Source organism: Oryctolagus cuniculus, chromosome 21 (assembly GCF_051225735.1).
Source record: "Oryctolagus cuniculus isolate XC-2025 breed Fujian yellow rabbit chromosome 21, ASM5122573v1, whole genome shotgun sequence".
In the NCBI taxonomy this organism is placed as follows: Eukaryota; Metazoa; Chordata; class Mammalia; order Lagomorpha; family Leporidae; genus Oryctolagus; species Oryctolagus cuniculus.
In genome coordinates, this window is record NC_142887.1 from 41,784,603 (window position 1) to 41,808,550 (window position 23,948).

At 38.6% G+C, this 23,948-nt stretch overlaps 1 pseudogene; it reads left to right on the top strand.

Annotated features, from left to right (window-relative positions):
* Positions 1 to 7,615: 7,615 nt before the first annotated feature.
* Positions 7,616 to 7,683, top strand: LOC138848061 (U6 spliceosomal RNA; annotated as a pseudogene).
* The last annotated feature ends 16,265 nt before the right edge of the window (positions 7,684 to 23,948 follow it).

The following is a 23,948-nucleotide window of genomic DNA, read 5'->3' on the forward strand; positions in this document are numbered from 1 at the left end:
GCAGCCTCAAAACCAAAGCTCACATCAGAAAATTCATTACAAACCATGATAAATAAGGGAAATGTGAAAAAGCCAAAGAAATGCAAGAGTCCTTTGTGATATTTGGCTGGATTTAGACACAAAGAAACTGGCTGTTTCCAGATTCATCCCCCCCTTCCACAGACTGACTCTGGAATTCTGATTGAATTCACCTCAAAATCGCACTCACACTCATTTTGGAGGGAATTAGAATCTGTCCCCTCAGCAGAAGCGTTCTATGTCATTTTCCAAAACACAGAAACTCATCTTGGTTGTGTTGCCTGTAGATTTCTAATCCTGAAATGGCAATGCGCTGTGTTTTTTTTTTTCTTTCATAATGGCTACTCTCTAAAACATGCTTGTATTGCATCAGAATACAAAATTTGGGAATAGGAAGGCAAAACCGACTCAGACCCAGAAAACATTTAGGAAATTGGCACTCAAGAAACCACAAATCGGCTGAGGCACCCAAAACAATGATAGCAAGCCAGAAGTGGAGCAAGCCAACAGCTGTGCCCTGGTTGAAAAAGAACCTTCCTCTTGTGCCCTGAACTCAATATGCCAGCCTCAAAACCAAAGCTTACATCAGAAAATTCATTACAAACCATGATAAATAAGAAAAATGAGAAAAAAGCCAAAAAAATGCAAGAATCCATGATGATATTGGACTTGATTTAGTCTCAAGAAAACCGAATGTTCCCGGATTCATCCACACCTCCAGCTGATGCCTGTGGAATTCTGTCTGAATTAACCTGAAAATCATAGTGAAACTCATTTTGGAGGCAATTAATATCTGTCACCTCAGCCAAAGTGTTCCATTTGATTTTCCAAAACACAAAAACTCACCTTGGTCGTGTTACCTGTAGATTTATATTCTTCAAATGCCCATTTGTAATGTTTTTTATTTCATAATGGCTACTCTGTCCAAACTCTTGTTTGTGTTGCGTCAGAATACAGAATTTGGGAATGAAGAAGGCAAAGCCAACTCAGACCCAGAAAACATTTAGGAAATTGCCACACAAGAAACCACAAATCGGCTGAGGCACCCAAAACAATGACAGCAAGCCAGAATTGAAGCAGGCCAACAGCTATGCCCTGTTTGAAAAAGACCATTCCTCCTGTGCACTGAACTCTATATTGCAGCCTCAAAACCAAAGCTCACATCAGAAAATTCATTACAAACCATGATAAAAAGAAAAAAGAGAAAGAAGCCAAAGAAATGCAAGAGTCCTTTGTGATATTGGGCTTGATTTAGTTGCAAGGAAACCAGCTGTTCTCGGATTCATCCACCCCTCCTTGCTGACTGGCTGTGGAATTCTGATTGAATTCACCTGAAAATCGCACTCACTCTCGATTTGGAGGAAATTAATATCTGCCCCTCAGTGGAAGGGTTCTATGTCATTTTCCAAAACCCAAAAACTCATCTTGGTCATGTTGCCTATGATTTCTAATCATGAAAACCCAATATGTTCTGTTTTTCAATTTCCTGATGGATCCTCGTTCTAAACCCTTGTTTGTATTGCATCAGAATACACAATTTGAAAAGGAAAAAGGCAAAACCAACTCAGACCAACAAAGCATTTAGGAAAAAGTCGCTCAAAATGAAAAATTGCCTGAGGCACCCAAAGCAATTACAGAAAGCCAGAATTGGAGAGAAACAACAGCTGTGCCCTAATTGAAAAAGACCATTCCTCTGGTTCCCTGAACTCCTTAAGCCAGCCTCAAAACCACAACCCACATCAGAAAATTTATTACAAACCATGATAAATAAGAAAATGTGAAAAATGCAAAAAAGAAAAAGAAATGCAAGAGTCCTTCGTGATATGGCGCTTGTTTTAGTACAAGGAAACCAGCTGTTTCCGGATTCATCCACCCCTCCCAGCTGACTGACTGTGGAATTCTGATTGTATTCACCTGAAAAGAGAGAACATTTATAAGTATATTGGGACTGTGGAACCTGTCATTTACCAATCACATGTTAGACTGAATCATAGACCAAATATAGGGAAGAAATCCTATGCATGTAAACCTTGTGGGAATTCATTCAGTATTAAATACCCTCCATCACAGCACTCATATTGTGGAAAACCCTCATGTGTGTAATGATTGTGTGGAAACCACTCACCAGAAGTCAGATCTCATTAGACATCAGAGAATTCACACAGGGTTGAAATCTTACAAATCTAATGACTGTGGGAAGTTCTTTGGCCAGAAGAAACACCTCATAAATCATCAGAGAATTCACACAGGTGAGAAACCTTTTGAATGTAATGACTGTGGAAAATCCTTTGGCCAGAAGGCAAACCTCATAAATCATCAGAGAATTCACACAGGTGAGAAACCTTATGAATGCAATTACTATGGAAAATCCTTTGGCCAGAAGGCAAACCTCATAAATCATCAGAGAATTCACAGAGGGGAGAAACCTTATGAATGCAATCATTGTGGAAAAGCCTTTGCTGAGAAATCAAAGCTCACAAAGCATCAGACAATTTGTACTGGGGGAAACCTTATGATTGCAATGACTGTGGAAAAACCTTTGCTGAGAAGTCAAACCTCAGAAAGTATCAGAGCCTTCACACCATGGAGAAAGCTTATAAATGAAATGACTGTGGAAAAGCCTTTGGTCCCATCCTTGCATACCAAGGATAAATCCCACTTGGTCTGGGTGGATGATCTTTCTGATGCATTGTTGGATTCAATTGGCCAGAATTCTGTTGCAGATCTTTGCATGTATGTTCATCAGGGAAATTGGTCTATAATTACTTTCTTTGTTGCACTTTTTTCAAGTTTAGGAATGAAGGTGATGTTGGCTTCATAGAAAGAATTTGGGAGAATCGCCTCTCTCTCAATTGTTTTGAATAACTTGAGAAGAATTGCAGTTAGTGCTTTAAATGTCTGTTAGAATTCAGCAGTGAAGCCTTCCAGTTTTGGGGTTTTCTTGGTAGTGATGGTCTTTATTACTGGTATCATTTCCATCTGGTTATGTGTGTGTTTAGGTTTTCTATATCTTTGTTGCTCAATTTAGGTAGGTTTTATGGATGGAAGGATGGTGGAAAGCCTCTTTGCTGTACTTCATAACTCATAAGATATCAGAGTATCCACACAGGGAATTTTCTACTTGACCTTTTTGTGCAAGTTATATCTCATGAAATATTAGAGAATTCACCAAGGGGAGAAATGCATGAATATAATACATGTGAATAGCCTTTGTGGTGCAAATCAGACCTCATCAAACATAAAAGAATTCTCATGGGGAGCAATTTTATGAATGTAATGACTCAGAGCCTTTTACCATAATTCAGCCCTCATTGTACATCATCAAATTCATATAGGGAAAAACTCCTTTGAAAGTAAAATCCCTTTAATTAGAAGCCATACCTCATAAGACAACAGGGAATTCACGTGGGAGAGAAACCTTATGGGTGTAATGAGTGTTGGAAAGCTCTGCCCAAATCTCTCCTTATATCAGAATGCACAACATATATATCTAATGAATGAAATAAATGTGAGAAAGTCATTTCACATAGGTAATGCCTCATAATCCATCATGGAATTTGAACAAGGGAGAGACCTTAACAATATAATGAATGTGGAAGAGCTTTTCTCCAAAATTCATGTAAGTATTGTGACAAAACCTTTTGCTGGAAATCACATCCTATCCAACAGAGACTCATGTAAAGGAGAAAGCTTATAAATATTATTAGAGTCAGAAGTCAATGGTACATCAGAGAATTGACACAGGTGGTTTCTTAGGCGTATACTGATTGTGCAAAAACATTTTCTTTATTTCAGGCTTGTATAGACACAGAATTCACAAAAGGTGATAGTCTTTGCATGCTGTAAATACAATAAAACCTTTAGCCAGAAATTAGACATCAACAGACTTCAGAGAATTCATAAGGAACAAAAGTCTATGCAATGAATTTGGAAAATGTATTTCTGTTATAAATCAGTCTTCAATTCCCATGAATAGACTCACAAATGAGAAAACATGCATGCATAGAAAAGTTTTGTACCATAAATTATCTCTAGATGGTAAACTAATATATCACCCAAAAGAAAAATCATGAGTGTAATGGAATTGGGAAACCCTTTGCTATAAGGCAGATTTCCAGAAAGCTTAGCAAGATTACAGAAAAGTCTCTGAAAATGTAACATGTCTGAAAGATTTGTTGGCATCACAAACTGGAGGATAGCTCAAGTGCATGTGTTTTTGTGCCTGGCATCCAAATTGATATCTCTTTTTCTTTGATGAATTCCTTGTTTATTTATTTAGCAGATTTAGAGACAAAGGATTCCTGTCCATTGATTTACTACTATATGCCCACAATTGCCATGGTAAAGTATATGGCAAAAACTGAGTGCTGGGGGCTGTGAATCTGATTCATCACTGATAACATTGAAGACATTGGTTCCTGGTTCTTATGCTGCTATGCATGGAAATGTTTCTCTAATTTCATTTTCAAATAGTTCATTGTTAATATAAAGAAATGCTTCTAATTTTTAAAATTTCATTGAAATAATTTGTGATTAATGTGTCCTAGTCATGCATTATTACAGGGTGTAGTGCAATATTTGCACACATTTATGCAGTAAAAAGTGATCAAGCTAAGCAACTACAGTTTTATTAAGTTTTTAAAGAGTTATTTATTTGAAAGACAGAGTTACAGAGAGAAGTAGCAGCAGAGAGAGAGAGAGGTCTTCCTCTGCCGGTTCACTCCCCAGATGGCCACAATGGCCGGAGCTCTGCCAATCTGATTCCAGGAACCAGGAGCTTCTTCCAGATCTCCCACTTGGGTGCAGGGACCCAAGGACTTGGGCCATCTTCTACTGCTTTCCCAGGCCATAGCAGAGAGTTGGATCAGAAGAGGAGCAGCCAGGACTAGAACTGGTACCCACATGGGATGCTGGTGCTTCAGGCCAGGGTGTTAGCCCACTGTGCCACAATGCTGGCCCCCAAGCAACTACAGTTTCTAATTCTTCTCCATGATTTGAGACTACCAGCTCCTCTCCTTCAGTTCTTTACACAGAACCTAATATGGTTGAATGTAGTCATCTCATTATATTATGGAACACCAGAAGTTCTTTCTGCCTCTTTGATTTTTGATACCTATTATCCAATCCCCCTCTATCCCTAGCTGCTTCCCTTCTCAGCCTCTAGTAATCACAGTTCTGTGTTCAGATCCATTATTTTCTTTCACTTCCACATGCGACAAGGACCAGGTGACATTTGTGTTCCTGCTTCTGGCTTATTTCAATTAATTTAATAATATTTTGTTCTTTTTTTGTATCTAAAAGAGGTTGCCCTGTCCATTGTTTTTCATTGATGGACAGCTAGATTGGTTTCACATCCTGGCTGCAGTGAACTGTGTTATAGTGGCTGTGTTATGGGAAAATTGCTGTATCTTTGATATGCTCTCCTCCTTTCCTTCTAATAAAATTTCCTTATTCTATATAGCCAAGAGCAAGATAACTCTCACATGGTAGGTCAATTTTTATCTTAGTTTAATTTTTGTTATTTATTTGAAAGAGTTACAATAGAGGTAGAGACACAGAGAGGTCCTCCATTAGCTGGTTCGCTCTACAGATGACTACAAAGGCCAGAGTTATGCCATTCTGAAACCTGGAGACAGGAGCTTCCTCTGGGTCTCCCTCATGGGTGCATGGGCCCAAGGACTTGGGCCATCTTCTACTGCTATCCCAGGAGATAGCAGAGAGCTGTATTGGAAGAAGAGCAGCTGGAACTAGAACTGGCACCCAAATGGGATGCTGGCCCTTCAGGCCAGGGCTTTAACTCACTGCACAACAGCGCCAGCCCCAATTTTTATCCTTTTTAAGGAATGACCATACTGTTCTGCATAACATCTGTACTAACTTGTGTTTTCACCTACCATATATGGTGGTTTTCTTTTCCCATGTGCTCTCTAGCATTTGTTATTTTTTATCAGTTTGGCATAAAAATGATATAGTATTGTTCATGTTTTTGTGTATTTTGAAATCAGTTAATTTGTTTATTAAATCTTTATTATTTGAAAGGTGGATTTAGAGAGAGAGGGAAAGACATAGATAGCTTTCATCTGCTGGCTCACACCCCAGAGAGTTTCAACAGTTGAGCCTGGGGCATGCTGGAGTCAGGAGCTTCATCCAAGTCTCCCACATGAGTGGCAAGGACCTGAGTCCTTCGTCCATCTTCTGCTGGTTTCCCAGGTGTTTAGCAGTGAGCTAAATTGGAAGTGGAGATTCCTAAACTCAAAGTGGAACTCAGATGTTATGCTGGCCTCACAGATTGCAGCTTTCCCCACTTGGCCACAATGCCAGCCCCTCTATCAATTTAATTCCTCAAAAATAGCTCAGTAATGTTGGCATCTATCTCATTTTGTTTTTTCTCTGTTATTATTCAACTTATTGATGTCTTATTTTTGTTCACATTATTCCTCTCAATTGCTCTACCTGAGGTGAGTAGGGCTGCTGTGTTGCTTAAATGAAGTGTATGCTTTAGATTACTCATTTAATGAGTGCATGTCATTCACATAGCACTTCACTGAAGTTCTACTATGTCCCAAATCCTCTTCTAGGCACAGAATTTAGACCACTTTTCTCTTAGGCCCAGATCTTGCCTTTAACATACTACTTGGAATTTAGTAGCTCATGAAATCTGCAGACTGCATAAATGAATGAATATTTTGAGGGCTGTGCTTTTGTGGAGGAACTTCATAGGAGACCGAAGGAATAAAATAAATCAAAAGTATCCACAGTATATAGAATGTATACTATTTTACAAGTCACAGAGAAGAAGAAGAAGAAGGAAAGTAGTAAGACTAGAAAGTTTGTGGCAAGACTAACAGGCGCTGGTCAAGAACTTAATAAGCACATTAGGAAAGCAGTAAGGTTTCTTTTTTTTTTTTTTTGAGGAAAAGTTTTTATTTCTAGTGATGAAATTGGCTACAGAACATTATGAAAGTTTAAAAATACAAAGAGAAATTGTCTATAATTAATAGATTCAAAATTTGACAATCAGTGAATATCATTATTAGTCATTACCAACAACAGTTATTGATTTGAAAGGCAGAGTGACAGGAAGAGGGAACCACTGCTTCACTCCCCAGACACTTGCAATAGCCAAAGCTTGACCAAGCCAAAACCAGGAACTGGGAATTCATTCTGGATGTCCCATTTGGGTGCAGGGACCCAAGCACTTCTGCCATCCTCCGTCTCCTCCCAGGGTGCACACTAGCAGAAACTTGCCTCAAAGCAGAGAAGCTACCACTCAAGCCAGGCATTTGTATATGGGATGTGGGTGTGTGGTGGTGATAGCAAGCCCTCATGGATAAAAAAAACAAAAAAAAAAAAAACAAAAAAAAAAAACAAAACAAAACAAAAAAAAAAAAAAACAAAGTTATTTCTATGCCAAGGAAATTACTCTGTAGTCTTTCTCTTATAAACTACGTATTGCTGAACCTAGATAATTTTTCCTTTATTTAACAATGACATGAAAATGTCAGTTGAGTTGGCTTTCCTGAAGACCTTGTTTCTTGAATATTAGTGGCTAGCTGAGATAAATTCTTTTCATCTCTTTCTCGCTTCGGCAGCACATGTGCTCGCTTCGGCAGCACATATACTAAAATTGGAATGATACAGAGAAGATTAGCATGCCCCTGCGCAGTAAGGTTTCTTTACCTCCCTGTAGGCTCTGCTCTCCAGAGGTGAACAGGGTCCTCTAAACCCACTTGCTGCACACACAAACACCTGAGTGTTGTATTCTCCCACAGGTGTTGGAGACTGATATGGTGTTCTGATTTATATTTACATAATGGCTAGTGACATCGGGCATATTCACATGTTTTGACCATGTACATTTCTTCTGAGAAATGTCTATTCAGATCCTTGCCTGTTTCTTCACTGTATTTTTTGGAGTTTTTCCAATTCATGTAAATGTTCTGGAAATCTGTAAACATTCAGAGTTTTAATTTTTCCTGCCATCTGTTCATTGTATCTACACTCTGATGTTTACTTTGTTGTGAAGAAGTATCTTAGTTGGATATACTCAAATGTCTCTGTTTTTATTTTTGTGACTATTGCTATTGGAATCTTACCCAAAAGCTATTGTGTGTTGACAATATTTAGAGTTTCCCTATGTTTACTTGGGTTTGGGTCTTATGATTACATTTTAATTCACTGTGAGTTCACTTTCACATAGTGTAAGAGATGTTGGAGTCTCTTTTCAGGCTTCTACATATGGATAATCAAGTTCCTCTGCACCACTTGTGAAAGAGATTCTTCTTTCTCCAGTTCATTTTAGTTCCTTTGTTAAATATGAGTTGCTGGTAGAAATTTGGGTTTATTTCTATGCTACCAAGTCTTTTCCATTGAACTATGTGTCTGTTATTATATCAGTGCTAACACTTCTTCTTTTTTTTTTGCAGTATATTTATTTGAAAGGCAGAGTTACAGAGAGGTAGAGGCAGAGAGAGAGAGAGGTCTTCCATCCACTGGTTTACTCCCCAAATGGTCACAATGGCCGGAGCTCTGTTGATCTGAATCCAAGTGTCAGGAGCTTCTTCCAGGTCTCTATGCAGGTGCAGGGGCCCAAAGACTTTGGCCATTTTCTACTTTTTTCTCAGGCTATACCAGAGAGGGGTATAAGAAGTGGAGCAGCTGGGAAACATACTGGCACCCATATGAGATGCCGGCACTGCAGACGGTGACTTTACCTGCTTTGTCATAGTGCTGACCCCTGTAATATGTCTTAAAATATGGTGTGATGTCTCCAGCTTTTTTTTGCTTTATAATATTGCTTTAGATGTTAAGCATCTCTCATGTTTCTATGTGAATTTTAGCATCATTTTTTCTAGCTCTGAGAACATCGTTGGTATGTTGATTGGGATTACATTGAATTTGCAAATTGCTTTTGGTAGTATGGATATTTTGGTATTATTCTTCCCATTCACAAACATAAGTTTTCTGTGAGACTTTCAAAAAGCCTTGACAAAAATTGGACTTTATTACACAAAAATTCATCACTTTTTGGGATCATTTAAATCCATAATTTTGCACTAATATTTGATAAATAATTAAAGACTTTGAGCATTTTAGTAGGAGAAATTAAAATATTTATCAATTTATTCAAATATTGTTTAGATGTGATATTCAAATATTGTTTAGAGCCATTGTCTATATTCCCTCTAAATTACGATCTTTTTGTTTTTTGCCTGTTAAACTTGTCCCTTGATTCAAGAACCCTTTTTAATGTAAATTAAACTGAAAATGTCATTTCATAAGCTAAAAAAAATGACAAAGAAGGAAAAAGAAGGGAGGGAGGTTGAGTATATAATTATGTTCTCCGAATTTTTTCTATAAAACATATTGAATCATTTAAAAGCTAATTAAAATTAAACTCAAAATTGGACCATTATGACCAATACTTAAAACAAGTGATTAAAAACTGTAGATGTCTTCAATTTTGATTATCATTCTTCTTTAGAATATCTGAAAGAAATCCGGCTTCTCACTTTAAAATATACCAGTGTGTTAGAATTCAGTATTAAATGACTTTGTTTAAAAGTGTTATTTAATCTATTGCTTTAAGTAGTAATACTATGGCCATTGTAAAACAAAATCCTTATCATTTTTCATAAAACAGAAAGGGCCTTTAAAACATCATCACTAAAAATATTAAGAGACCTAAAATATAACATTCTTAAAACCCAAGTGATACCATTCAAAATTTTCAAATATGCAGGGATAGTTCATGTCAAGTAACTAAATAATTGTTAAGTGTATATATGGAATAGCTTCTATAAATTCTTTTGGCAAGGGCTGGCACTGTGGCATAGTGGGTGAGGCTGCCACCTGCAGTGCTGGTATTCCATAGGGGCATCAGTTCAAGACCTGGCTGCTCCACTTCCTATCCAGCTCTCTGCTATGGCCTGGGAAACACTATAAAATGGTGCAAGTCCTTGGGCCCCTGCACCTGCATAGGAGACCAGGAAGAGGCTCCTGGCTCCTGCCTTCCAGTCAGCACAGCTCCAGCCATGGAGGCCAACTGTGGAGTGAACCAGTGAATGGAAGACCACTCTCTCTGCCTGTCCTTCTCTCTCTGTGTAATTCTGACTTTCAAATAATATAAATAAATCTTTAAAAATTCTTTTGGCAAATAGATGAAGCTACTTGTTATACATTTCAAATAAATAGCAAACATACTAGAAAAATATATTGAATAAAATTTAAGCAACTCATAGCTATACACAGAAATTTCTCACCATAACAACATAGCAACCACTAAATTTCCAAATTCAATTTTCCACAACTTAGAATCTTTAACTCCAGAAGGAGTACAAAATTGACAGAACAGTGGCCTATGTATCAGGATACCTAATGCTAATACAGAATTATCCCTGCCACAACTTACCTATGTGACCTTGAACAATTCACTTTACTTCTCTGGGCTTGGCATTTAGCATCCTCATGTGATAAAGGAGGCTTGGATAAGATCAGTTGTACTCTATCTTGAGACTTCAATGATCTCTCAGTTTCCAAACAGGCACCTTAAGGGAAAGTAAACCTTTAGATCAAAGCTTACATTTTTAAATATAAATATATTTTAAACTGTTTCTACAACTAGTACAAAACAACACATTCAAATGTGTACCATGCCACTTTTCAATATTTGGGAATAATTAATGCATCATTTTAGAGCATTGTCTTGAGGCCAGTGCTGTGGTGTAGCTAGTAAAGCCACTGCATGCAGTGGGGGCATCCCATATGGAGGCCGGTTCAAGTCCAGGCTGCTCCATTTTCCATTCAGCTGTCTGCTATAGCCTGGGAGAGCAGTAGGAAGTTGGCCCAAGTCCTTGGGCCCCTGAATCTGCATGGGAGACCCTGAAGAGGTCCTGGCTCCTGGTTTCAGATTGGCATATCTCTGACCTTTTAGGCCATCTGGGGAGTGAACCAGCAGATGGAGGACCTCTCTCTCTCTCTCTCTTCCTCTTGTTCACTATCTGTGTAACTCTGACTTCCAAATAAATAAATAAATAAATCTTTTAAAAAATCAAAAGAATATTGTCTGGCACACAGTGAACCACTAAGTACAAGATATTATTAGGAATATTAGATTGAAATATTGAAATAAACTAGGCAATAAGCCTTAAGATGCAAATTAATACCAAGAAATATAATCTCAAATTTCTGTGTTCAACAAGGTAGTCTCTTTTCACTACTAACTTTATACTAAATAAGATATTTTGATATTTTGTTAAGAGTAAATTTATCGGGGGCCAGCGCCGTGGCTCACTTGGTTAATTCTCCACCTGTGGTGCTGGTATCCCTTATGGGCAAAGTGTTCTAGTCCTGGTTGCTCCTCTTTTAGTCCAGCTTTCTGCTATGGCCCGGGAAGGCAGTAGAGGATGGCCCAAGTGCTTGGGCCCTGCACCCGGATGGGAGACCAGGAGAAAGCACCTGACTCCTGGCTTTGGATGGGCACAGCTCCAACTGTGGCAGCCATCTGGGGACTGAACCAATGGAAGGAAGACCTTTCTGATTTCTCACTGTATATAACTCTACCTGTCAAATAAAAAAAAATTATTAGTTTTTCATAAAAACTGCAGTATTGAAAAAGTTCTAAAATCCCTCTAATTCTAAATGTCTGTGACTGCTAACTCATTAGCACATATTGCATTCTTTACATCTGGGTAATCATGACAATTCACTTTTAAATGATTAACAGATCTGCTGTTATATATAAATACATGCTTTTCCGAAAATCATACAATAAGCAGGCTACATACTTTACTTCAAGTAGAACTGCCATATCCAGTCCTACAATTGTAAATAAGACAGTTTCAATTGTTCAGCATTATCAATTATAAATTCCAATCGTGTAGCAATACTCATAAGAATTTAGGGGGCCGATGCTGTGGAGTAGCAAGTAGAGCTGTGGCTTGCAGTGCTGACATTCCAATTGGGTGCCAGTTCAAGTCCTGGCTACTCAAATTACTATCCATCTTTTTAGGCAAGTAAGACTTACTATCCAGCAGTAGAGGATGGCCCAGGCCCTTGGGCTCCTGCACCTGCATAGGAGACCCAAAAGAAGCTGCTGGCTCCTGGCTTTGGATTGGCAGAGCTCCAGCCATTGTGGCCAAATGGGGAGTGAACCAGCGGTTGGAAGACTGCTCTCTCTCTCTCTCTCTCCTTCTCTGTGTAACTCTGATTTTCAAGTAAAATAAATGAATCTTTTTTTAAAAAGGATGAAATAAAAAGGAAGATGAAGATTACAAAATTGTTTAATTTTTTTAATAAATATAAATTTCCAAAGTACAGCTTTTGGATTACAGTGGCTTCCCCTCCCCCAAAACATCCCTCCCACCCATAATCCTCCTATTTCCTGTTTCCTCTCCCATCCCAGAAGATTACAAAATTGTATGAAGGACATTTGTACAGTAAACAAATATACTGATTTCCAATGCAATATTTGAATACTTGAAGCAGGAAGGCTAAGTACTTCTTTGCCAAAATAACATGTTTTCTCCAGTGTAAAACCCATTTGCCATCCCAATACACAAAGGGATTTGGGGCAAGAAGGAAAAAAGAAGTCCACACATGCAGAAATTTTAAGCAAAACAAAATAGAGAATGTATTTAGTTTCATGTAAATCACATGAGAATTAATAGTATTCTACCAATTTGCAACAAATATTTTTAACTTTAATGAATGAATGAACTTTCAGTTACATAGCAGGAAACTTCTACCCTCTCCCATAAAACTGAAAGAGAAACTTTTTAAAAGTAAAAACTGATGAAAGAATTCTGCAATACATGTTAATGTTAAGTAGCCCAGCAGAGTTTATTTAGAAATACAAACACACACACAGAAAATAAATACATTAAAATCTTACTGAATAGTCCAGTAATAATTCAGGATCCAATATGTGTGCAAAAGATTCTGGATTTCCCAGTCACTTTGTATAGGAAATGATGTGCTTTCCTATGTAGCATGTAACTTTAGATTCCTGAACACCTCCACTTTGCTTCTTACCCTGAGTCCCAGCAAATACAGGAACACAGCTGTTGAGTCATTCATTTTCTGGATTTGGGAATATCAAAGAATTAATGAGTATAGAAAGTTGTACAGCAAAGACCAAGAATATCCAAGGGAGGTCAGGAAAATCAATTGAACAAGTCAAAATACTATGAATGTATACTGAATGCTCTGTTTTTAATATGTCTTACTTACCTAAAAAGACATGAGGGCTATTGCTCTCTCTCTTAATACAACTAAGGAGAAGATATCACCAATGCTCAAGAAAAATGAATACACAGCAGAGCTAATACAAAATCCCCAAATTCCAAAATAGAAAAACTGGATATGCACTCCTTACACACACCCTGAAGTGGCAATGAAGTAGAACAAATCTAAAATTAGAAAAAAATCTTTTTTTAAAGATTTATTTATTTATTTGAAAGTCAGAGTTGCACAGAGAGAGGTAGAGAAGAGAGAGGGGTCTTCCATCCACTGGTTCTCTCCCCAGTTGGCTGCAATGGCCAGAGTTGTGCCAATCCAAAGCCAGGAGCAAGGAGCTTCTTCCAGGTATCCCACATGGGTGCAGGGGCCCAGGACTTGGGCCATCTTCTACTGCTTTCCCAGGCTATAGCAGAGATCTGGATCCATATGAGCTGCCAGCACTGCAAGTGGTGGCTCTACCCACTATGCCACACCACTGGCCCCGAAAATTCTTGTCAAATTAAGAACATTTAACCTTTGTTTTAGAGTGCATTATTAAAATATCTAAACTGGGGGAATACATAATTTCTTTCTTTAGAAATCAGAAGAGAAAAAGAACACTTCAAGCCTACTGTGACACCACACAGAAGGAATGGAGAATCATGATCTCAATTAGCCTAGGGACAGAATAAAAGGGAGGGAAATAGGAACAACAGAATTAAGATGAATAAGCTTTGACAGCTGAGGGAATCTGAATGTAAAGAAAAGGCATGCAGTTAACTGAAACAATAGAGATAATTCTGAGAGGAAAAAACATTGTTAAGTCATATTAATGGGGCCAGAGCTGTGACTTAGTAAAGTAAAAAAAAAAATCTAAAATTTGTTTTTGAATTATATAATTAAAAAAGATTAAAAAAAGATGTTCAATCTTAAGTCTCTACAGCATAAGATATACATCAATTTTCCCAGGTTCTATTTGCATTTATTAACAAAGTTTCATGGGTGTAATCACTAAAGTGGCTCCAATAAGTCTTTTTATAAAAATTATTTTTTATTTTGACAGGCAGAGTGGACAGTGAGAGAGACAGAGAGAAAGGTCTTCCTTTTTCTGTTGGTTTACCCCCTAGTGACCGCTGCCGCCAGTGTGCTGCGGCTGGCACATGGCGCTGATCCAAAGCCAGGAGCCAAGTGCTTCCTCCTGGTCTCCCATGCAGGTACGGGGCCCAAGCACTTTGGCCATCCTCCATTGCACTCCTGGGCCATAGCAGAGAGCTGGACTGGAAGTGGAGCAACTGGGACAGAATCTGGCTCTCCCAGCAGGACTAGAACTTGGTGTGCCTGCACCGCAGGTGGAGGATTAGCTTATTGAGCCATGGAGCCTGCCTCCAATAAGTCTTAACCTGGGATGCAACTAAATTTAACAAGGATACTCAATAGGAATTTTAGAAGAATTCCAAAATATGTATCAGAATAAAAATAAATACTTTACTTGGTACATCTCATTTTAACTATACTATTGTCTAAATTTCCAAATGTCAGATGTACTAAAAAAATCCCCAAAGCAGCAGAGTTGGTCCGACATGATGAGGAATAAAATAAAGAAAATGAGAATTCGCAGATCCCAGATTAAAATAACCAAGAAGGCCCAATAAAAGAAAACTCAATGTCTTCATACACTAACATTTATTACCTCAGATTTATTTAACAAAAAGGTGATTATTCCAGCTACATCCCATTAGGTAGCCCAATTTTACCTGCTAAATCCATTTAAAAAAAGCACCTCATGATATATTACTAAAATCATATTGCTATATGCCATCCACCATGTCCACTGTACCTTATACCTAATGTTAACAGATCTGATGAAAATCAGTAGATAAATGATGTGTCTTAACCACGTGTGGGAAATGTCTTTTGTTCAACGTTTTTCCAAAAACCCCTCAGTCTCAGTTTGCCTTCACCTTGAAAAGACACTTCTGAGGTTTACTAATCAGTCCAGCTTCTTCGGGCCTCCCTCCAATGAAAGGGGCTAAAATCCATCAAAATAAACTCTAGGCACTGTCCTTGTGCTCCCAGTGACTTTTTCACTCTAGGGGCTCACAAACCTTCTAAATTCTTTAGATCACCTGTGATGTCCATTAGTTCTCAAAGACTATGATGCAAGTAATTTCCCCTCTTGGAACCTTGTTATTAACTGTGCTGTATGAGAAATGAAGTCTCCTACACACCTTGTGCTTATGATTCTCCAAACCATGTTGCCTGCTAGGACTTTGGCCATGAATATAGGACAGCAATACCTGAACATGATTACTGAGATCTCCTTAATAAAGGATAGACTGGGGCCAGCACTGTGGTGCAGTGGTGTAATCCTTTACCTGCAATGCTGGCACCCCATATGAGCACCAGTTCTAGTCCCCATTTCTCCTTTTCCCAGCCAGCTCTCTGCAATAGCCTGGGAAAGCAGTAGAAGCTGTTCCAAGTGCTTTGGTCCCTGCCAAAATATGGGAGACCTGGAAGCTCCTAGCTCAGATTGGCCCAGCTGCAGACATTGCAGTCATTAGGGGAGTAAATGAGCATATGGAAGACCTTTCTGTGTCTCTTCTTCTCACTCTCTGTAAGTAAACCTGTCAACTACATAAATAAATTCCTTATATATATATTTACATTTATTTATATATTTATGTATATAAATATATTCATATATAAAATATATTATAATTTATCATACAATATATTATATAATATATAATTATAAACAGATAATATTATATAATTTATTATATGTATTTTATATATATATATATATATATATTATTGAGATGACTTCAATAGCCAGAGTGTGGCCAGGTTGAAACCAGGAGCTTTTCCTCTGATGTGTGTCCCAGGAACCCAGGTACTTGGAGCATCTTTCACTGCTTTTTCAATCCATTGGTAAGGAGCTGGATCAGAAATAATTATTTATATATAAATAACAAATTCATATATAATAATTATATACAATTATATATTTATAATAATTATATGCAATTCTATATTATGTATAGAAATATATAGTATAATATATAATATATATTATAATATATAAATATATATATGATGGACCAAAATATGGTATTCTCCATTTGGCAGAAGGGACAGGCTCCAATATCTACTGTCTATGTCAGTATGTCAGCATAATGCAGGAGGTAACCCCTCTACCAAATAAGAAAAGCTATTTCAGTTCAGCTGGACATCATTCTGCTGACTGTTGACCTTATTACTGTTAGTCTGGATGCTTTCATTGGTTGCAATCCAGAGACCCAATTTTCCCATAGATATAAACATCAGCAAACATGAAAATTTGGTAAGAAAAGCTTAAACTGAGAGTTATGATTAATAACTATTTTTTTAATTTTTATTTAATGCATATAAATTTACAAAGTACGACTTATGGATTACAATGGCTTCCCCCCCATACCGTCCCTCCCACCCACAACCCTCCCCTTTCCCACTCCCTCTCCCCTTCCATTCACATCAAGATTCATTTTTGATTATCTTAATATACAGAAGATCAGCTTAGTATACATCAAGTATGGATTTCAACAGTTTGCTCCCACACAGAAACATAAAGTGAAAAATAATAGATGATTTTTTTTTAAAATGATGATGAAATCAGAGCAGACCTATTGTCATGTTTAATCCCAGTGAGAGTCAAGTTGGGAATTGATAATTTCTTTTTTTTTTTTAACAGAGGATCAGTTTAGTATGCATTAAGTAAGGATTTCAACAGTTTGCACCCCCATAGAAACACAAAGTGAAATATATTGTTTGAGTACTCGTTATAGCATTAAATCTCAATGTACAGCACATTAAGGATAGAGATCCTACATGAGGAGTAAGTGCACAGTGACTCCTGTTGTTGACTTTACCAATTGACACTCCTGTCTATGGCATCAGTAATCTCCCTATGCTCCAGTCATGAGTTTCCAAGGCTATGGAAGCCCTCTGAGTTCTCCGACTCTTATCTTGTTTAGACAAGGTCGTAGATAACCTACGGTTCGACCCAGCCATCCCACTCCTTGGAATTTACCCAAAGGAATTTAAATTGGCAAACAAAAAAGAGGTCTGCACCCTAATGTTTATTGCAGCACAATTCACAATAGCTAAGACCTGGAACCAACCTAAATGCCCATCAACGATAGACTGGATAAAGAAATTATGGGATATGTACTCTTTAGAATACTATACCGCAGTAAGAAACAACGAAATCCAGTCATTTGCAACAAAATGGAGGAATCTGGAACACATCATGCTGAGTGAAATAAGCCAGTCCCAAAGGGACAAATACCATATGTTCTCCCTGATCAGTGACGACTGACTGAACACCAAGAGGGAAACCTGTTGGAGTGAGGTGGACACTATGGGAAACGGTGGCTTGATCAGCATAGCCCTGACTGTTAATGAACAACTTAATACATTATCCCTCTTAGTAGTTTTTTTTATCTGTTCTACTTAATATGACTGGTTTAGATCTGTAATTGATGCACAGTTATTCTTAAGTGTTGAAAATTAACTGAAATGTGATCCCTGTTGAACATGGTGGTGGGAATGGGAGAGGGAAGAGATGTATAATTTGGGACATGCTCAGGCTGACTTGCCCCAAGTGGTGGAGTTGGAAGCATACCAGGGGATTCCAATTCAATCCCATTGAGGTGGCATGTACCAATGCCATCTCACTGTTCCAGGTGATCAGTTTCAGTTCACAGTTGGTCATGGTGGAGGGACTGGGAGTCAAAGGGAGCACATAGACAAGTCTAGTACCTGCTAACGCTAACCGATGGAGTAAATAAAGGGGAGAGTGATCCAACATGGGAAGTGAGATACTCAGCAGACTCATAGAATGGCAGATGTCCTAAATAGCACTCTGGCCTCAGAATCAGCCCTAAAGGCATTCGGAGCTGGCTGAAAAGCTCATGAGAGTATTTCAGGCATGGAAAGCCAAGACACTCTGGCAAAAGATCTCTGCGAGTGAGATCCCAGTGGACAGAACAGGTCATCAAAGAAGGAGGTACCTTTCTCTGAAGGGAGGAGAGAACCTCCACTTTGACTATGACCTTGTCTAAACAAGATTAATAACTATTTTAACAAAATTTCTCAGAACCCATCTAATCCAAACCTTGGACAATTGGAAGACATTGTACTTGGCCCACCCATAATCAAAATGGATTCTAAATCCTTCAACTGCAAGGAGAGTATCATAGACATTAATGCTCCAAACGGATCCAGTTCTCTGCTAATGTGTCTGGAAAAGCAGCACAGGGTGACTCAAATATTGGGGCTCCTGCACCCTTGTGAGAGACCTGGAAGAAGCCCCTGGCTCCTGATATCAGTCTGGCCTAGCCGCAGTCATTGCAGCCATTTGAGGAGTGAACAAACCAGGAGGAAGATCAATCTCTCCCATTCTCTCCATCTAGTGCTGCCTTTCAAATTCATAAAAGGATCTTTAAGAAAATAGATCACTTCAATAAATTTGCCATTGCTCAGTCATGATGACTTTTACTACCTTCAGTTCTTTTTCAAAAGATTTATTTATTGGAAAGGCAGATAGAGGAGCTGGTGGTTGTGGTGCAGTGGACAAAGCTGCTATCTGTTACATTGGCATCCTGTATGTGCACCAGTTTAAGTACCAGCTATTCCATTTCTGATCCAGCTCCTTACCAATGGACTGAAAAAGCAGGGAAAGATGGCCCAAGTGCCTGGGATGCTGCCACGCACATTGCAGGAAAAGCTCCTTGCTGCCATGCACATCGGAGGGAAAGCTCCTGGCTTCAACCTGGCCACACTCTGGCTATTAAAGTCATCTCAAAAATGAATTAGGTGGTGGAAGATTTCTGTCTCTCCCTCTCTCTGTAACTCTTTCAAGTAAGTAATTAAATATTTTAATATGATAAAAAAGGCAGAGACACACAGAGACAAAGAGAGAAGGAAAGAGAAGCAGAGAGATCTCCCATCTGCTGGTTCACTTTCTATATGGCTACCACTGTGCAAGACCAGGTTCTCAAGTCCCCATTGAGGTTACAGTTCTCCAATTTGACGACAGGAATGAAAGAATTTGAGCTATTATACATTGCTTCCCAGGGATATTAACATGAAGCTGATTTGGAAGTGTAGTACCCAAAACTCAGATTAGCACTGCAATATAGGATGTGGGCATCTGTTGTGACTGCTAACAAATTGGAAATCCTAGAGTAAAAATCAACAGATTCCTGGACATACACAATATACCAAAATTGAGTCATGAAGACACATAGAAAAGCTAAACAAATCAAAAACCAAGACAGAGATTGGATGAGTAATAAAGACCCTCCCAACAAGCAAAAGTCCAGGATCAGACAGCCTCACTATTGAATTCTACAGGACTTTTAAAGAACTAATGCTTCTCAAACTATTCAACACAATTGAAAGAGAGACAATCCTCTCAAACTCCTTCTATTAATCCTGCATCACCTTAATTCTTCAACTAGAAAAAGATACAGTGGAGAGAGAGTACTATAGAAAAATATCCCTGATGGGGGCCAGTGCCATAGCACACTGGGTTGATCCTCCACCCGTGGAGACGGCATCCCATATGGGTGCCAGTTCTGGTCCCGGTTGCTGCTATTCCAGTCCAGCTTTCTGCACTGGACTGGGAGGGCAGTGGAGGATGGCCCAAGTGCCTGGGTCCCTGCACCCGCATGGGTGACCAGGGAGATGCTCCTGACTCTGGCTTCCGATTGGACCAGCACTACCTGTTGGGCCATATGGAGCATAAACAAGCAGATAAAATACTTCTGTCTCTCTGCCTCTGCCTCTCCATCTCTGTAACTCAATCTTTCAAATAAATAATTCTTTTGAAAAGGTCAACAAACAATAAAGGCTGGTGGAGAGGGAGAGAAAAAGGTACCCTAATCCACTGTTGGTGGGAATGAAGCTAGTGCAACCATTATGGAAGGCAGTATCAAAGTTCCTCAGAAATCTGAAAACAAACATACCATGTGATCCTGCCATCTGACTACTGGGAATTTATCCGCATGAAATGAAATAGAATATGCACAGGCATGAGTTATCTGTACCCTCATGTTTATTACAGCTCAATTCACAATAGCTAACATGGAATCAACCCAGATGTCCATCAACTGGTGACTGGAACAAAAATATGAGCTATATATACAGTGTAAAATACTATTCAACCATAATTGAGAATAAAATCCCATCTTCTGTAACTAAATGGATGAACTGGAAACAAGTATGCTTCATGAAAGAAGCCAGTCCCCAAAAGACAAATACCATATGTTTTCTCTGACTGGTGGTAATTAATATATAGACAACAAAAAGCAGCATATGAGTTAAATTGACATTTTGAGATTTGAATATTGTTCATTGCACTTTTCTGTACTCTTTGATAGAGTACACAACATATACTCATTGATATTTCTGCTACTACTTGCTGAATTCTTTATTTTGTAGAGGGTTAAAGCTTGTGATTCTAAAATAAAATCAAAGCATGCAGCTGTCAAAATTAAAAGAAAATAAAACAAGAAGGAGGGAGTTGGAAATATGAGAACAAGGGAAGATAGGATAGGATGTTATCAGTTTGCTCTTCAATCTGTATATATAAATTACATGAAATTTGTTCACTTAATATGCATTTAAAAATATAAACTTAACACTGGAAGAAAAAGACCTGAGATCAGTGTTTTCTGGATTACCACTAATAAAATTTAGTCTTCATTTATGTCTGACCATATTTAATTTCTTATTTATTTATTTTATAAGAAAATTAACATCACCATTCCTAACAAGTCCATCCTGCTTCATGCATATCTATCAGTTCCCACTATGCTAATAATTTCTCATGAACTTAAATCCATATCATCTTAAAAAGATGCAATGTGGGGCTGGCGCTGTGGCATAGCAGATAAAGTTGTTGCCTGCAGTGTTGGCAAGCCATATGGGTGCCAGTTCAAGTCGCGGCTGCTCCACTTCTGAACCAGCTCTCTGCTATGTCCTGGGAAAGCATTAGAAGGTGGCCCAAGTCCTTGGGGCCTTGCACACATGTGAAAGACCCTGAAGAAGCTCCTGGCTTCAGATTGACACAGACCAGTCATTGCGGCCAACTGGGAGTAAACCAGCCGATGGAAGACCTCTCTGTCTCTGTCTGTCTGTCTCTCTCTCTCTACCTCTCCTCTATTTGTGCAACTCTTTCAAATAAATAAATTAATATTTAAGAAAAAAGCCTGATTCATGTTATTATTTATGTGTTTTAGAGGCTTTGCAGATGTTGATTACATGTGCCATGAAAACCCATTAAAATGCAAATCCTATAAGAGGCAACTCCATGTGCACTAAACTGGTAAAATCCAGTGCATGTGTTGAGAAAAACACACTAGCAATACATTTCAAAAAGCTGTGAAATATTATAAGTGGCTGTCAAAAGCTAAAAATCTGACAATGACTCATTATGTCATTTATTTATATATAATGCTGAGAAAATCAGAAGTATTTGTTAAAACTTCTGCTAAAATGCACTAGATTTATAATTTTTAAATGCATCTTTCCTAGATGTAATGCAGTCCTGTACTACTTTAGAGTATCAGAAATTTAAAATGTTGGACCGGTGCTGTGGTGGAGCAGGTTAACACCCTGGTCTGAAGCGCCAGCATCCCATATGGGGGCCGGTTCAATACTCAGCTGCTCCACTTCTGATCCTGCTCTCTGCTATGGCCTGGCAAAGTAGTAGAAGATGGCCCAAGTCTTTGGGCCCCTGTACCCATCTGGGAGACCGGGAACTAGCTCCTGGCTCCTGGCTTCAGATCAGCACAGCTCTGGAAGTTGCAATCAATTAGGGAGTGAACACCAGATGGAAGACCTCTCTCTTTCTCTCTGTCTCTCCTCTCTGTCTGTAACTCGACTTGTACATAAATAAATAAATCTTTAAAACAATTAAGAAATTTAACATGTGAAAGGTTTTTAAAAAATGTATTTCTTTATTGTGAGGCAGAGTTACAGATATAGAGAGGAAGAGAAAGAGAGGTCTTCTATCGACTGGTTCACCCCTAAATGGCCAGAATGGCTGGAGCTGGGCCGATCTGAAGCCAGGTGCCAGAAGCCAGGAGTCAGCAGCTTCCTCCAGGTCTCTCACATGGGTGCAGGGGCCCAAGAACTCAGGGCATATTGCACTGCTTTCCTAGGCCATTAGTAAAGAGCTGGATTGGAAGTGCAGGAGCAGGGACTCAAACTGGTGCCCATGTGGGATGCTGGTGCTGCAGGTGGATGCTTAATCTACTATGCCACAGAGTGGGCCCAGGGAATGGTTTTAGGAAGACATCTTTCATGTAGACTAGGCTGCAATATTGCAAGGTAAGGTTTAGCTTTTATTCCCACACATCAGTATTCATCTTTTAGCAACTATAAATACTGAATATCATACATATAGACATAAATATAGGTAACTGAAGATTTTGTTGTCATTCTTTCTAATTCTCTTTTTAATGTCTGCTAATAGGTCATCTTATGGATTATTATATTGATGTTACCCGTACACAACCATCAGGCATTTCCACTGTTGAATGTGTTTATGAGTACAGGTAGATTTGTGTGTACATGAATGCACATTTGATGGAGATAGCACTGACAGTAATACTGTGAGAAATCCTAACGCTGATTCCAAACTTTCTGTCCTCCGCAGAGATGGCTGTCATTGAAGTAGACCACAGGGCCCCTTTTGCTGTTATGGACTGAAATGTGCCTCCCTAAAACTCTAACACGGAAGTGCTAACCAGCAACATGACTCTACCTGAAGAAAGTGCTTTTAAGCAGATCAAATGGTAGATGTGTCTGTCACATCGGAGAAAGGCTTCTGGAAAAATCGAGCCTATTTAAGCACCTTGATCTGATATTTTCAAGCTCTACAACTCTGAGAAGTAAAATTCCATGATTTAAATCATATTCTCTGTGGTATTTTCTTAGCAAATTAATATATCCTCATTTCTGCCAGCATTTTCTATTGTCATCCAGAAGGTCCTAGTGATTAGCAGAGAAATATAGAAACTAAAAACTGTGATTTTAGATTACCAAGTATCTACTAACACAAAAAGATCCCAGAAGCCACCTACTACCATCGTCCAGGACCCAGAAAAAAAACAGGAAGGAGTCAAGTTGCAGGGCAGTAGAAAAAAGTGAATAATGAAAGATCACAGCAGAAGTAAATAAGGAAGTGTTTGGTGCTGTGGTGTAGTGGATTAAAGCCTTGACCTGCTGTGCATGCATCCCATATGTTGCTGCTAGGAGACCAGGTGCTCCACTTCCAATCCAGCTCCCTACTAATGCACCTGGGAAATTGGTGGAAGATGGACCGTGTTCTACGTTGCTGGCACCCACATGAGAGACTTGGAAGAAGCATCTGGCCTTTCCAATAAATAAATAAATCTTAAAAATATAGAAACAGTGTTAGCACTGTTGGAAAACAGACTCATAGTTCAGTGTAAAAGTATAGGCAGCTGAAATAAACCGACTTTTCTACAGGCAACTCCTATTTAACAAAGGAAAGAAAACAAACAGGAGAAAGAAGAACCCCTTTAGCATATGGTTTAAAGGAAAGTGATTATCCATATGTAGAAGCCTGAAAATATACCCAAAACCTCATACACTATGTAAAAGCAACTCAAGGTGAATTAAAAGTCTAAATATAAAAC